Below are 15,290 nucleotides of genomic sequence, written 5' to 3' on the forward strand. Positions count from 1 at the left end.
GCAAGACTGCACAGCTTAACTAAACTCAAGAGCCAAGAGTGGTGAAGCTACCCATGGGAAAGATTATTTTTTCTTGAACAGCAGCTGAATAGACCATACGACCCCTACCCAGCCTCAGACCCTATTCCCTGCACGTGATTGCTATTTTCATTCCACTGACAGCTTTGCTGCAACGAGCCTTTTATACGAAGTGACACGCACTTAGAGTTTAAAGACCTAAATTGCTCAGTGGGAACGGGTTATGGCCTAGCTGGAGAACCGGGGCACTGCAGAGAGCGTTATTCAGACGCCCTTTGCGTCTGGAGTAACCAGAGGCAAGCAGCCACAAGCGCAACCAGGGCACAAGCGCTCGCGCCGCCAGCCCGGGTGCAACGCGGCGTTTGCCGGCGGGTCAGCTGCTGCGCGCCTGCCGACCGGCCCCTGCCCCGCGCTGCCGGCGGGACGCAGCGGACGTCGACCCCGGCCTCCCTGTTGCGAAGGACCCTGCTGCTGCTGGGCCACCTGCTGCACCGCCACAACTCATCCCAGACAGCCAAGGAGTTACCAAAGAAACCAACTACAAATGATCATCCCAGCCCTTCCCAATTGCCACAGAAAACGCGACAGCATCTGGGCTGCATCTCTTCCCCAGCACCTAGAGACTTTCCGTGCCTGTCCAAATTCAAACCGTTTTGGGTCTGAGCTTCTCAAAGCATCACTGTCCGCAACGACAAATACTAGTACTCGTAATAACACCCCCCCTCTCCCGGCCTCCGACAAAGAAACTGAGATAAAGGATAAAGGGACTTAGAAAGAGGAACGGAAGCCACTCTCAGTTTACAGCTTTCCACTGAACAACCTATATTCCCTTTTCTTCCCCAGCAAGGAAGAAGGAAGAATATAGGAATAGGAACAAAACTCCTGACCTTTTCACCATTTTCACCATTTAGCAGGTTCTCTGAAGAGGAAGGTGGCTGGTCCCTGGCCTGCCCATTCTCACGGGATCAGGCCCAGAGATCCTGCAGGCTGACACTTTCCTGCAGGTGAATTTCAAAAATGTCAGGGATCTGAGTCGGAGAATTACTCCAACTTTGAGTGCAACAGATAACTGCTGAGGCCTCTTTTTCCTCACAAAATTTCTTTAACTTCACACCTCTAACGGCTGCAGAAATATTGCAGGAATAGCTCCCTGTAATATCCTATTTGCTCAAGATCTCTCTTGTGATTTCAACACTTGCTGGCCTCCAAAAAATAATAGCCCAATGAACTTTTTTCATGAAACGGTTATCTAGATTTCTTTGAATCTCAAAAATATGAACTAAAAAAAAAGGAACTCTTTTCAAGATGAGGATGAAAATGCAAGGCTGTTCTTACTTTATCTAACCATTCTGCACCCTCCAGCTAACAAACAAACAATCAAATTGGCAAGTAACAAGCAAAAACAGCCAGACTGCCAGAACGGACTGGTCTTTCTGAACAGCTAACAAAACAACCGTCAGAGAAGAGTTTTACACGTGAGCTGTTGATGACCCTCATCTAAGGTATCTTACATTAGATATGTGCATGCTAATATCCTAAATGCAAAGTCCTGCCCCATGGGAAGAATAACCTCAGGGACCAGCACAGGCTGGAGCCCAGTGGCTGGAAAGGCCCTGGGGGTCTTGGGGGACAATAAGGTGCACACAAGCCAGCAATGTGCCCTTACAGTGAAGAAGGTAATGAAGATGGGGCCAAACTCTTCTCAGTGGTGCCCAGTGATGGAAGAAGAGGCAATGGGCACAAACTGAAACACAGAAAACTCTGCTAAAACATAAGAAAAAACTTCTTCGCTGTGAGGGTGGTTGAGCATTGAACAGGTTGCCCTGAGAGGTTCTGCAGTCTCCAGCCTCGAAGATATTCGAGACTTGCCTGGACACCGTCCTAGGCAACCTGCTGTGGCTGACCCTGATTGAGCAGGGCATTGAGCTGGATGATCTCCAGGGGCCCCCTCCAGCCTCAGAAAGTCTGCGATGCTGTGATTCTGTAAATCAGTGCCTTTTCGGTGGCTCAGTCGCATCTTTTCATTATGCAAAAAAATGTTGATAAATGATAGAAAGCTGGTAGGTAAAAATATAGAACTGGGGTATTTTTTAAGACTCCCTTTCTTCCACTTGTTTCATTTTCAAAGATGTATTGCTTCCTTCTACACAATTCCTCATACTCAAGTGACTGTAAATATCTCTAGATACTTTTTCTTAAAATGACTTTGATTTACTTTCATTGAAAACAACAAAAAAAGGAAACCACCTAGCTCAGGCTGCAGTGACCATCCTGACATATGCTGGCTCAACTGTATGCACCCTTTGTATTTTAAATTTTGTTTTGAAATTAGGTTATCCCTTCACCTCATATTTGAACAGTGCCTGGTACAGTGAGGTCTAGGTTGAAGGCCAGGATACCTAGGCATCTCTACACTAGGAAAAATAATTATTTTATTATAACAACCACCTTCATATGTGAAATTCTTCAATAACACCTTTGCTTCTGCGTCCCAGACCAGTATATTTAGACTTAGTGTTTGACCTGCTATTCAGCTTTCTGTTTATACCTCAGATGGTGTCTACCCTTTATTTGATAACATTTAGTGTTTTTTCCTCAACATGAATTCTTCTCATATTCTATGGCTATTCTGACAACTTTTTATAATAGTGTTTTATTGTGCAACTAACTTATTTTTGATAATCATTTTGATGCAATTTTGATACATTTTGCCAGGAGTGGAAAACGTTTTCTAATAATTGTAATGATTTCTTTTCACTTTGCTCTGCTGCCAGTGTTCTAATCCTATAGCTAGCTTTTTGCATTGTTTTTAAACCCATAGGGAGTAAAGATTATGTGACATATTCAGCAAAGGAACCATTTACAGTGAAAGGACATTGTTCCATTACTTATATTAAGAAACAAAGACAAAAAACAAGACAGGGAAATAGACTAAAACCAACTGTATCTATTCAGCTAATGTTTGATATTTGTCAGAAAGACATAACAGAGTTGTTGTTCTCTATATGCAGTCAGTGTAATCAATGCAATTCTGCAAATAAACCTATGACCAAAAAAGAAAAAGTTGTCTGTTGCTTATTAATGTTCAGTAATATTATGTGCTCTATATATTTTAAGCAAAATGCAAACCACAGTCTTACGCAGCAAGGAACACAACAGTGAAAGAATTATTTACTACTGTGTCTTTAATGCCCCACTGACTATGTTGTCTGAAAAGTAGGAGCTTGATTTTTTTCCTCTCTGTCCTTTCAAACAATGTGTGCGTCTGAGAGACAAGATTGCCATGTTACTGCCAATTCTCTAATGTGCAGTCTTGTACACTGGAAATCAGTATGGAACACTGCACTCACATCTCCTGTAACTTTTTACAGCCTTTAAATTGCCAGTCTTCTGACTACATTTCTTCAAACAATATTGCCATCTGACTGATATCAATCAAACAGTATTGCCCTTTGATGTCAGAACTCACAGAGTCATCCCACTTGACTGAATTCTGATTACCTCTGTATTCAGAAAGTATGTTGTTCCTAAAAAAAAAAAAAAAAGCCATGAGCTGTGCATATTTAATAAAAAGGAATATTGGCTACTCTATTGGGAAAATAATGCTAAAAACATTACCTTTGAGAATACCAGCTTCCACGGATTCCAACTGCATGTGCATGTTTTGCTTTTTATGCCTCATGAGTGGAAGCAAGTTTTTCATAGTATAGTATGGAATGGATAATGCACATTTGGAGATTTAACCTCTGATGTCATGTTTCCATTTGTTGTGCCCAGAATAGCTCCCAGATTTCCCACATCACACTAGTCCTAGACTACCAGTACCGAAGAGGGCATGTGCACCTTGTTATGATGTCCACTGCTACTTCATATGTATCACAGCAGGGGAGATGCCACCACCCTTTTTTTTTTTTCTTTTAATTGATGATATGTTAAAGCAGGATTCAAAGTAGGAAAAAAAATCAGATCAGATTTGCTAGTGTTTAAGTCGGATGCAAAAAAACTGCTGGGTCTGAGGCATGAAGAAAGGAGGTTCCAACTAAAAGCATCCAAAACACTGATCATGATAACTGCTGCATTCAGTCAGTTCTTGTGACAATGGAGAGAGGCTGGATAACTGACAATGAAATGTCACATAAGAACTGGTCTGTGAAACTGTGCTGAAAACAATTCGTAACTTGGAGGTTCTCCGATGCTTTGGAAAAGTCTAGGGTTTTTTTCTATTTATGCTTTTCCTAGGCTTTACCTTAGCCTCTGCAGTATTCTCCTTCTGTGTTCCTCTCTGTGTTTCAGTGAATGCATACCCTTCTCTCAACAAAATAATAGAGAACTGTGAAAATAATGTCCATTATTACCACACCCAGCTCCATCCCTCCCATCCTGCCTTTGGCACAGATCCTGCAGGTCTTCTGCCTTCAGCTCTCACCTTGCCGACTTCTATAGGAATCCATTACTTGAGAAAAGAGCTGCTTTCCGAAGTGGCTTATTTAAGTATCACTCAAGGAACAGATCTACCACTTTCATGAGGACTCCTCACCTCTTTTAGGCACCACTCCGTCAAATATTAGTCACAATCCCCCAAAAGAGCAGTCTCCACAGAAGGGAACTCACCCATTCCTCAGGTGTGCACGAATCCCCTTGTCTTGGCTGCAAGAGCAGGTTTCCCTCCTCTCCCTTTAGTCCAGTGACTGTTGCAGGCTGCAGGCCTAACTTTATGTCCTAGTTCTTATCCATGTTTGAAATTTTAATATGTTCAAATGCTGGAGAGCTTGGTTTAGTTTTAAATGGGCTAGTTGAGTGCTATTAACAAACCAACCAGGCTGGTAAGTCTTGGAGTCAGACACAGGCTTTACCCAAAATGAATGTAGGTTGTGGGGGGGGCATGGCAGACTTATGCCTGTATGTCAAAATGAGCCATTTCAGCAGATTTACCTTTGCAAGCAGCTATTTAAAAAACTGTCCAAACATACAGAGCCATTGGCTATATTTCAGCCTTGGCTGAGCTTAAGTATATGTTGTTCTACTCCTGAACAGGAATGAAAGACTAGTTGCAGAGAATGAGATTTTGGTTTCTTAGACTATCAAATATAGTCTAAGCATATCAAAGATAACTGCTTGCATGGAAAGTACAGACTAGCAAGGATCGCTTTCTCCTTACATGATTGAAATGCTGAGGAAATAGTTATTTTCTTAACTGTGTAGAAAAGGTTTTCAACCATAAGAAAGAGGCAACCCAAGTCACCAGCAGGTGGAAATGGTTAATTTAGAAAGCCCTGGCCAAAGGAATAGGAACTCAGGCAGCTAAAATTCTATCACAGGTGTCAGAAATCTTTCTAGAAGAAAGTGGTGCCTCAGTTATGATGAAAGGTTGTATTTTGAAAATCTTTTCTGATAAGCATTAGTAAAATCAGAAAGGCAAGACAACATGCAAAAAAAGACCACTCCTTATGATCAACGATAATATTCAGGGAGATCAAAAGCTCCGTATATTTTAATTATTTTCCCGTTATAACACTGCGCACGGCCTCCAGTCTGAACTTCTTGAGTTGAGTGGCTGATTAAAAAAGCTCTAAATGCAAGTCAGCTTACAATCAGCAAGTGGCTCACACATTAATACCAAACAGAATTGCACTCTCTCTCTGCTTCCCATATTTTTTCCCACAAATGCAGTATTTACCCCCTTATTCTTCCATTTCTGTTGTCTCCCTAACTTCTTTTGGCTGCACATTTTACAACTGCCCCTCCTCAAATGCACTTGGGGCAGGATTTCCAAAGAATGCCTACTAGAGATCAATAGTAGAGTAATAACCAATTGCAGTAGGAGTGAAGTTAAACACCTCCTATGGGCTTTTGAAGATCTCACCCTTAGAATATGATCAAAAGCATTCCTGACAGTAAACTATTATAAAAAAAAAAAAATAAGGCAGAACAGAGCAACCTTCTATATCTTCCTAGGCTTCCATGGCATTTTAAGTAATTGAGGAGGTTTTAACTGTTCTTCTTGACTTGCTTATTGGTATACCTGAGTTACAGTACCTACGCCAGCTTTATCCTTAGACTCACTAAACCAGCACAGTTCCTATAGCCTGTATTGCTGCTTAAAGTGTGACTATGTTGTGCTTATGCCCCTCATGAAAATTCAAGTCTTTTGCAACGCTTAGCTTTTGCTCCACTCTCACTCCATCACTGTTGCCAATACATGAAGTTCCTTGGCACATCAGGGCAGACAAACTGTTTCTCTGGATGGCTCATTTTTTTCCAGAAATGACATATGTCACAAAGCACCTCAAACTCCTTAAACCCTGCCTTCATTCCCAGCCAGTCTATATATTCTTGTGCCCTTGTACACAACCTTCGGTTGTTGAGAGGAAGAAGAATTAACTTTTATCAAATCCATCCTCAGTATTCCTAGCATAACTGACCCAACTGCCACACCTAAAGCCTCTGCTTCTTCAAACAGCCTCTTCATCCTTTGGGGGGGAAAAGGATGACACCTACTTTTTTAATTCTCACCCTCAAAATCATCATAAGCAGTTACGGACGTAGCAAAGCTCTGTGCCTTAAGAATCATGTCTTCCTTCTGCTGGAAACAGACCTTCCTGAACATTCGCAACACCGTCCTCCATTTCTGCGCCAGGCGAACGGACCCAGCCACTCTCCTCTGATTCTGATCAAGCAATGAGACTCGCTGGTGGCTATATAGACTTTTTAACATCGTACTTTGAGGAATGATTTTAACTCAAAAGAGCTTCTTTTTCCCCTTTTCAGTCTAAATGGCTTATGGCGACACATATTTCTATTGGTCAGCATATTGAAAAGATTACATCTGCCAGACATTACAGTACCTGGCTAGTGCTTCAGATCAAAAGAAACAGGATTTACTACTGTGGGCGTGGTTTGTAGCTGTGTTAGTCTCCTTTCCTAGTTTGCCTTTTCTACGGCCATTTAAAGCTTCACTTGGGCTGTACTTATAACACAATTGCTAATGTATTAAGAGAAAAATGTCAGCATGAGTTTTCCTTGCTTCCTCAAAATCTTACTGTTATAGACACAGAGTCCCATCCCGTAAGGAAAAATTTCACGCATCCCAGTATCCATCACAAATGCTCCACTTACTCCCAGTTCTATTGCCTGACTGAGCACGTTTGAGCAGAGGCGCTGGGGGAAAATTTGAGGTGCCGAGATAAAGAGCTCGGGAGAGGGGGGGAGCGGGGCTTTGCCTCGCTCGGGGCTGCCCGCTGGAGACCTGCTGTGACAGCAGCCCAGCCTCCCGGCGCCCTTCAGCACCCGCCACTCGCGTACGAGCCAAGCGAGCCCCAGCATGTGTGGGCATGCGAAAGCCCAGGAAAACCACAATGCTTATGGCATTAGGAAATGAATTTCCATTTGGAAGCGCAGAAAGACTTTAGTTTTACAAAATCATTATACTTCCTATTTCCCCAGCTTCTCACTGACTCAGCCTCTCTCTTTTCTTCTTTTTCTTTTTTCCTTTGATCCAGGAATACATTTGCTTTTTACCATAAACAAAGGGAAAGAGATGGAGCTGAGGCATCAGAATCCTCAAGCTGTAACCACAGGTAGGAAGTGCTTAACAGCTAGCACAAAACAGCTCCCGGATGACGGTGGGAAAAGCACAAATGGGACTGCAATGAATTCTGCAAAATTAAGATTCCAATCGTTGGCACATCCTAAAAACTTGATCGCAAGAAAGTTGCACCAGCGATGTACTAGCAGGGGGAACATCCCTCCTCCAAGTCACTAACAAAAGGGTCCACCGGTTGATGACACCTGGCACTAGATTGCGCATCATTCAGAAGAAAAAAATAAAACTTGAGGAGCTGAACATTGTGTATATTAACACTGAATGTTTACTATGTTCTGGTCATCTGTTAGAAGGCATTTATATCCTACCTCCCTCTGTTATTTATCTGTTCAACTGACTATGGGATTTTTCTGTTTCTCATTTAAAACCGTTAGGCATTTTACTACAGCATTGAAAAGCAAACAATCTGAGAAAGGATCTGCGCTTCACTGGTACAGTAGGTGAAATAAATCCTGCACATATATAAGCCTATTTCCATTGACATTGGAATGAAAAATAACCACTGAGGAGAGAGTGTCACTTTCCAAGTGTTAATTTCCCTGTCTATATTAGGAACATTTTTCAAACATCTCCCACAGTTACTAACCCTTCCAGGTACCCCTTCAAGACAGGATGATAGGAGGCGTACAGCTGTGGCACCCTCTCTGTGCTAAGGTTTTGAATAACGCTTACAGAGGTAGTATAGTACCACTTACTAGAAGTGATAGGAATTTTTTCTTCTTCCAGAAAAGGCCAAAATATTTTCATGATGCAGACAACTCCTGTGTTTCCATAGAAAAATATACTTGAATGGGGCTTACACCTCTTAAGTGTGTTTAATTTCTTAAGGTGTCTTCAGTCACTGGTTTTTTGGACATGCTTTTTCTTTCCTCGTCTAGGAGACTAATCACTAAATCTGTGTTGCAGAGCTGATGGATACCGCTCCATCCTCCGTACAAGTCATGCTCTACTCGCAGCAGATAAGAAGGCATCTACACCATACGGTCCAGATCACAGTTTGGCTTTTCAACACTTCTAAAACACCAGAACGTCCTATTTCCTTCTTTAGCCTGATCCCGACTTCTCAAATAAATGAATACAAGTTTCCAAATTATGTGCAAACAGAACGGTTGCTATTTAAAAGAAGACAGGAAATTAAACACATTATAACATTTTAGAACAGTGTCACTGCTCAGATATTAATGACAATTAGGATATGCAGAGATACTCAGCCCATGGATTGGTTTAATGAGGAGAAAATCCATAACCTTGCCCAGAAGACAATGTTCTAGCCAGTGCAAGAATAAGAAAACTATAAAATCCAAATAATAAAAATCTCCCTGTCTGATACAGAAAGGCTGCCCATCCATACACACGGAGTGATCAGTGCAGAGGCTGACTGCAATAGCCAATTGCTTGCTAAAGGAGTCTATTGAGAACAGAGAAATATGGAGATAATATGGAAGTTTCATCTGACATCCTTTAAGACATTAATGGAAAAATGAGGGAATAATTAAATAATATTTTGGTTGGACAAGATGGCCATTTCAGCAATTCAAGGAACAAGAGGTTACCTTGAGAAGCTACTTGCAGGAGTTTCAAAAGTCAAGCACAAAAGAGGTTAGCACCACAGGATACAATGAAAATTTACTTTAGCCCATGATCCAGAGTTTCGGTATTGTGCTTTAAAAGCTTACACAATACCTGATAACTGCACATTGTGCTGCCAGCAACAAGTTTTAATAATATGTTCTTGGAATGGCAGTTCTTGCTTTTGATGCCCATTTAAAATTGGCTCCTGTTTTGCAACTGGCATTTTCAAGATGACAAAGAAATAATGTGCACTTTCGTATCATGGTACATGGTGTTTTGCTGTTCCGGGCCATTTCTTTCCTTCTTGTTTTCATGTTTTATCAGATGCTCAGTCTTCACACAATTTATTATTTTAATTGTCAAATTAAACACAGCACAAGAATAATACTTTGTGGTACTGCTCTTCAGTATTATTTTTTGGAAGACCTGTCGATGGGATTTACCTTCCAGTCTCTTGCCCTGGGTTTCCATAGCAGGATTTTTCTCTTTACACACCTCTCTGTGCCTGTATTTGGTCTCTGAAAGCTGCTAACTTCCCAAAAGTCAGCAGAACACCCCCTCTTTTGATCCGTGCTACAGATTAATACATCTAGGTACATACAGTGCAATTTCCCTCCCATACACATAATAGGTGGCTTATCCCAGTGAGGGGTTTTACAAACCCATGTACTAATAGTTCATTTAATAGTTCATAGCTACAGTGACAATTACTCCCAGGAAAACTAAGTATAGAGGCTCAATTTTACCCTTCATCAGTTCAGAACCAACTGATTTATGAAGTCTTTAGGAAATCTTTGTTTATGGACACGTTTCTCTGGACCAGATTGTTTGTCTTTCTCTGCTCTTACTTTGGACTCCTCTTCCACCCTTACCCGTTATGCTCGCCTTTGGACAGCTTGGGCACTACTATTTAATTGAGACTACAAAACACAATAATTTTGAGTCTATTTTGAGTACAATAATTTTGAGCTAATGACACGAAAGGCAAACTGGAAACCATCAAACGGGACTTCAGAGCTCTGGGAATGGTGGTCAAGGGTCTGGGAGCCCAGGTGGTTTTCTCCTCAATCTTGCCTGTGAGGGGAAAGGACAGGAGGAGGAGTAGACGAATTTTCCAAGTTAACAGCTGGCTGCGCCGCTGGTGTTGGCAACAGGGCTTTGGTTTCTATGACCATGGGACCCTGTTTGAAGATCAACAGCTGATGGGGAGAGATGGGATCCACCTTACCAAGCGGGGCACGCGTGTCTTTGCCAACAGATTGGCCAGCCTGGTACGGAGGGCTTTAAACTAGGCAAGATGGGGGAAGGGGAGTGGTATAGTGGCAGGGGAGTCAGTAAAACACCGCTCAAGTCAGGATGCCTCCAGCGGGTGCATACAACCAGGGGAGACAGCAAGGGACATGGCTATGGAGGATCCTCTTGCACCTCTTCTGGGAAGCCTGCGTGCTTGACTGGCTCTCTCAAGTGCCTGTATACCAATGCACGCAGCATGGGGAATAAGCAGGAAGAGTTAGAGATCTGTGTGCGGTCGCAGGGCCATGATCTCATTGCAGTGACAGAGACATGGTGGGATAGTTCACATGACTGGGATGCTGTCATGGATGGCTATGTGCTTTTTAGGAAAGACAGGCCAGGAAGGCGAGGTGGTGGAGTTGCCCTTTATGTGAGGGAGCAACTAGAATGTATGGAGCTCTGCCTCGGGGTGGATGAAGAGCAAGTTGAGAGCCTATGGGTAAGGATTAAAGGGCAGGCTAACATGGGTGACACTGTTGTGGGGGTCTACTACAGGCCACCTGATCAGGAGGAAGTCATCGATGAGGCCTTCTACAGACAGCTGGAAGAAGCCTCACGATCACAGGCCCTGGTTCTCATGGGAGACTTCAACCACCCTGACATCTGTTGGGAAGACAGCACAGCTAGGCACAAACAGTCAAAGAGGTTCCTGCAGAGCATTGATGATAATTTCTTGACCCAGGTGGTGGAGACGCCAACGAGGAGAGGTGCAATGCTAGACCTTGTACTAACAAACAAAGAAGGTCTAGTTGGAGATGTGAAGGTTGGGGGCAGCCTTGGCTGCAGTGACCATGAGATGGTGGAGTTCAGGATCCTGCGAGGAGGGAGCAGGGCAATGAGTAGGGTTGCAACCCTGGACTTCAGGAGAGCTGACTTTGGCCTCTTCAGGGACCTACTTAGGGGAATCTCCTGGGGTAGGGCCCTAGAAGGAAGAGGGGTCCAAGAAAGCTGGTTAATATTCAAGCGTCACTTCCTCCAGGCTCAGGATCAGTGCATCCCTCTGAGGAAGAAGTCCAGCAAAGCGGGCAGGAGACCTGCATGGATGAGCAAGGAACTGCTGGCAAAACTCCAGCAGAAGAAGGAAGTGTACAGAATGTGGAAAAGGGGACAGGCCACTTGGGAGGAATACAGGGATGTTGTCAGAGTGTGCAGGGATGCGACAAGGAAGGCTAAGGCCCAGTTGGAATTAAATCTGGCAAGGGATGTCAAGGACAACAAGAAGGGGTTCTTCAAATACATCAATAGCAAAAGGAAGACTAGGGAAAACGTGGGCCCGCTGCTGAATGGGGCGGGTGCCCTGGTGACAAAGGATACAGAGAAGGCAGAGTTATTGAATGCCTTCTTTGCTTCCGTCTTCACTGCTAAGGCCAGTCCTGAGGAATTCCAGACCTTGGAGAAAAGAGAGGAAGGCTGGAGAAAGGAAGACTCTCCCTTGGTGGAGGAGGATCAGGTTAGAGATCTTTTGTCCAAACTTGACATCCACAAATCCATGGGCCCCGATGGGATGCATCCACGAGTGCTGAGGGAGCTGGCAGATGTTATCGCTAGGCCACTCTCCATCATCTTTGAAAGGTCCTGGAGATCAGGAGAGGTGCCTGAGGACTGGAAGAAAGCCAATGTCACGCCAGTCTTCAAAAAGGGCAAGAAGGAGGAGCCAGGAAACTACAGGCCTGTCAGCCTCACCTCCATCCCGGGAAAGGTGATGGAACAGCTCCTCTTGAAGGTCATCACTAAGCATCTGGAGGACAAGAAGGTGATCAGGAGTAGTCAGCATGGCTTCACCAAAGGGAAATCATGCTTGACCAATCTGATAGCCTTCTATGACGGAATGACTGGCTGGGTAGATGAGGGCAGAGCAGTGGATGTTGTCTTTCTGGACTTCAGCAAGGCTTTTGACACTGTCTCCCATCACATCCTCCTAGGTAAGCTCAGGAAGTGTGGGCTAGACGAGTGGACAGTGAGGTGGATTGAGAACTGGCTGGATGGCCGAGCTCAGAGGGTTGTGGTGAATGGCGCAGAGTCAAGTTGGAGGCCTGTGGCTAGTGGTGTCCCCCAGGGGTCAGTCCTGGGTCCAGTCTTGTTCAATATATTCCTCAATGACCTGGAGGAAGGGACAGAGTGCACCCTCAGCAAGTTTGCTGATGATACTAAACTGGGGGGAGAGGCTAACACACCAGAAGACTGTGCTGCCATTCAGAGGGACCTGGACAGGCTGGAGAGGTGGGCGGAGAGGAACCTCATGAAGTTCAACAAAGGCAAGTGCAAGGTCCTGCACCTAGGCAGGAATAATCCCATGCACCAGTACAGGCTGGGGACTGACCTGTTGGAAAGTAGCTCTGCCGAGAAGGACCTGGGAGTGCTGGTGGACAACAAGTTAAACATGAGCCAGCAGTGTGCCCTGGTGGCCAAGAAGGCCAATGGGATCCTAGGGTGCATTAGGCAGAGTGTTGCCAGCAGGTCTAGGGAGGTGATCCTGCCCCTCTATTCAGCCCTGGTGAGGCCTCACCTGGAGTACTGTGTCCAGTTCTGGGCTCCCCAGTACAAGAGAGACATGGCACTCCTGGAGAGAGTCCAGCGGAGGGCTACCAAGATGATTAGAGGGCTGGAGCATCTCTCCTATGAAGAAAGACTGCAAGAGCTGGGCCTGTTCAGCCTGGAGAAGAGAAGATTGAGAGGCGATCTCATCAACGTGTACAAGTATCTGAAGGGGGAGTGTCAAGAGGATGAGGCCAGTGTCTTCTCCGTGGTGCCCAGCAACAGGACAAGAGGCAATGGGCAGAAACTGAACCACAGGAAGTTCCATCTGAATCTGAGAAAAAACTTCTTCACTGTGAGGGTGACAGAGCATTGGAACAGGTTGCCCAGAGAGGTGGTGGAGTCTCCTTCGCTGGAGATATTCAAAAGCCGTCTGGACGTGATCCTGGGCAATATGCTCTAGGTGACCCTGCTTGAGCAGGGAGGTTGGACTAGATGATCTCCAGAGGTCCCTTCCAACCTAAACGATTCTGTGATTCTGTGATTCTGAGTCTACTGTTCCTCTTCTGCAAGCTCATGTCAAAAATTAGCTTTTAGAATAGTGATATACTAAGGCAGTCCAAGTCCTGACAAGGATACACGTTGGATGTTTTAGTCAGGAAACTTAAGGAGTTTTAGCTACACAAAGTATTTTAAGCTAGAAAAATACAAAGAATAATCCATTGTATAGTTGTCTTTATGACCAATTTTCCCCTGGCTTTGGCCTGTTTCACAAAAGCCTCTCCGTTCAGGAAAGCAATTATGGACACATCTAAAATAAGTGCTTGCTTAAATGCTTTCCTGAACTTACACAATGTTCTGGTGGTTTTCATGAATCAGCAGCTTTGTGAAGATTTGGACAATCTCTGTTTCTGCCCTTCTGATTTTGAATGCAGGACACAAGCCTGGAAGTCATTACAAAACATTGCGAGCCTTGGAGTTATGAAAGGCAAATACTGACAGAAGGACTTTACCTGCTTCTGGTTCGGGCTGTGTAATGTACTCACACCTATACATAGAAAGCAGGCAAATCTGCCACCTTCATCCACTATTAAACCACTGGTGTTAAGACTTTCTAGATTTTATGCTAGGAATGGGCATTTTCAAACAAAGCCTTCTTCATGATATCCCTTTAATATGGACACCCACAACAATATCTAGAAATCTTCATTCCTTACAGGAGGTTCAACTTATCCCCGGACTCCAGCACAGGTATATAAGAGCTTGCAAGGCAGGACTGTACGCGGCACTGAATATCGCTGTGAAGAGAGAGATGTTCTCACTCATGCATACCTGTGCAATAATGTGCTCCAAGAGCTAACAGTTCTTTCTATTTAAAATTTTACTCCCTTCTCACCTCCAAGGAGCAGTAGAGTAATAGAGATATCTGCAAAGGGGAGGAAGAGATCTTTAAAGATCCTCTTGCCCTACTGTAATTTACTGCCTTTACATCCCATCCTGATGGCTGGTTGCTTCCTTCATCACCACTGTGCTTTTTCCATTATGGCAAAAAACGATGAGGCAAGAGGAAAAGACCTGCAATCACAAAGCAGCTCAGCGATAGCCCAGCTAATAACATGAAATAAAACGCATTGTGCTTCCCCGCTCCTGTGAGAGAAAATGATGAAGCACAAACCCAGCTCTCATCATTCAGCAGTCTGGCTTCAGGGAAAAAAAAAAAAAAGAGAGACACCACATGACAGCTGAAGAAAAAGATTTTGGACTATGTCACAGCAATTGTTCTATTTTCTGTATTACATAACCTACCATTTTTAAGTCCATCTTTGTTACCATACCTGCAAAGTCATCAGACCTGATAAAAGCAGAGGGATACTACAATATTTGACAATAAATCACATTCTCAGCAAGCAGTAACAGCCATCATGTGTCAGAAAGCACACATTACTTCAGTTTTGCACACGGATTATTCTCTCCAATAATTCATGATCAAACTTCTGCCTACTGTGTTTTCTATATTCCAAGATGTACGTTGACTATTGTAATGGGGCAAGATATTTGCTCTCTGCTGTTTATTTGCTATAAGACTCTGCTCAAAACACTGACAACCTTACTATGTTTAGTCTTTTTCCCAGAAATTAAATTGTTGGAAATATATTCCAGTAAAGTAAAGAATGTCCTTGCAGTTTATTTCCTGATCTTTCAGTTAGAATTTAGTTTTGTCATCCAAAATTTTACTATCTTTGCCAAAACAAAAAGAAGTATTTATTAGCTAAATTGCTTTCCACACAACAACCAGAAAGGCTTGAAAGGCTCGGACTTTCCACAAGTC

General features: G+C 43.7%; 1 protein-coding gene across 1 annotated transcript in view; it reads right to left on the reverse strand.

Annotated features, from left to right (window-relative positions):
* LOC104151260 (uncharacterized) overlaps nucleotides 1-15,290 on the reverse strand; it is a 313,421-nt gene that overhangs the window by 269,545 nt on the left and 28,586 nt on the right. The window lies entirely within an intron of this gene.

The sequence above is a fragment of the Struthio camelus genome, chromosome 8 (genome assembly GCF_040807025.1).
Source record: "Struthio camelus isolate bStrCam1 chromosome 8, bStrCam1.hap1, whole genome shotgun sequence".
Lineage (NCBI taxonomy): Eukaryota > Metazoa > Chordata > Aves > Struthioniformes > Struthionidae > Struthio > Struthio camelus.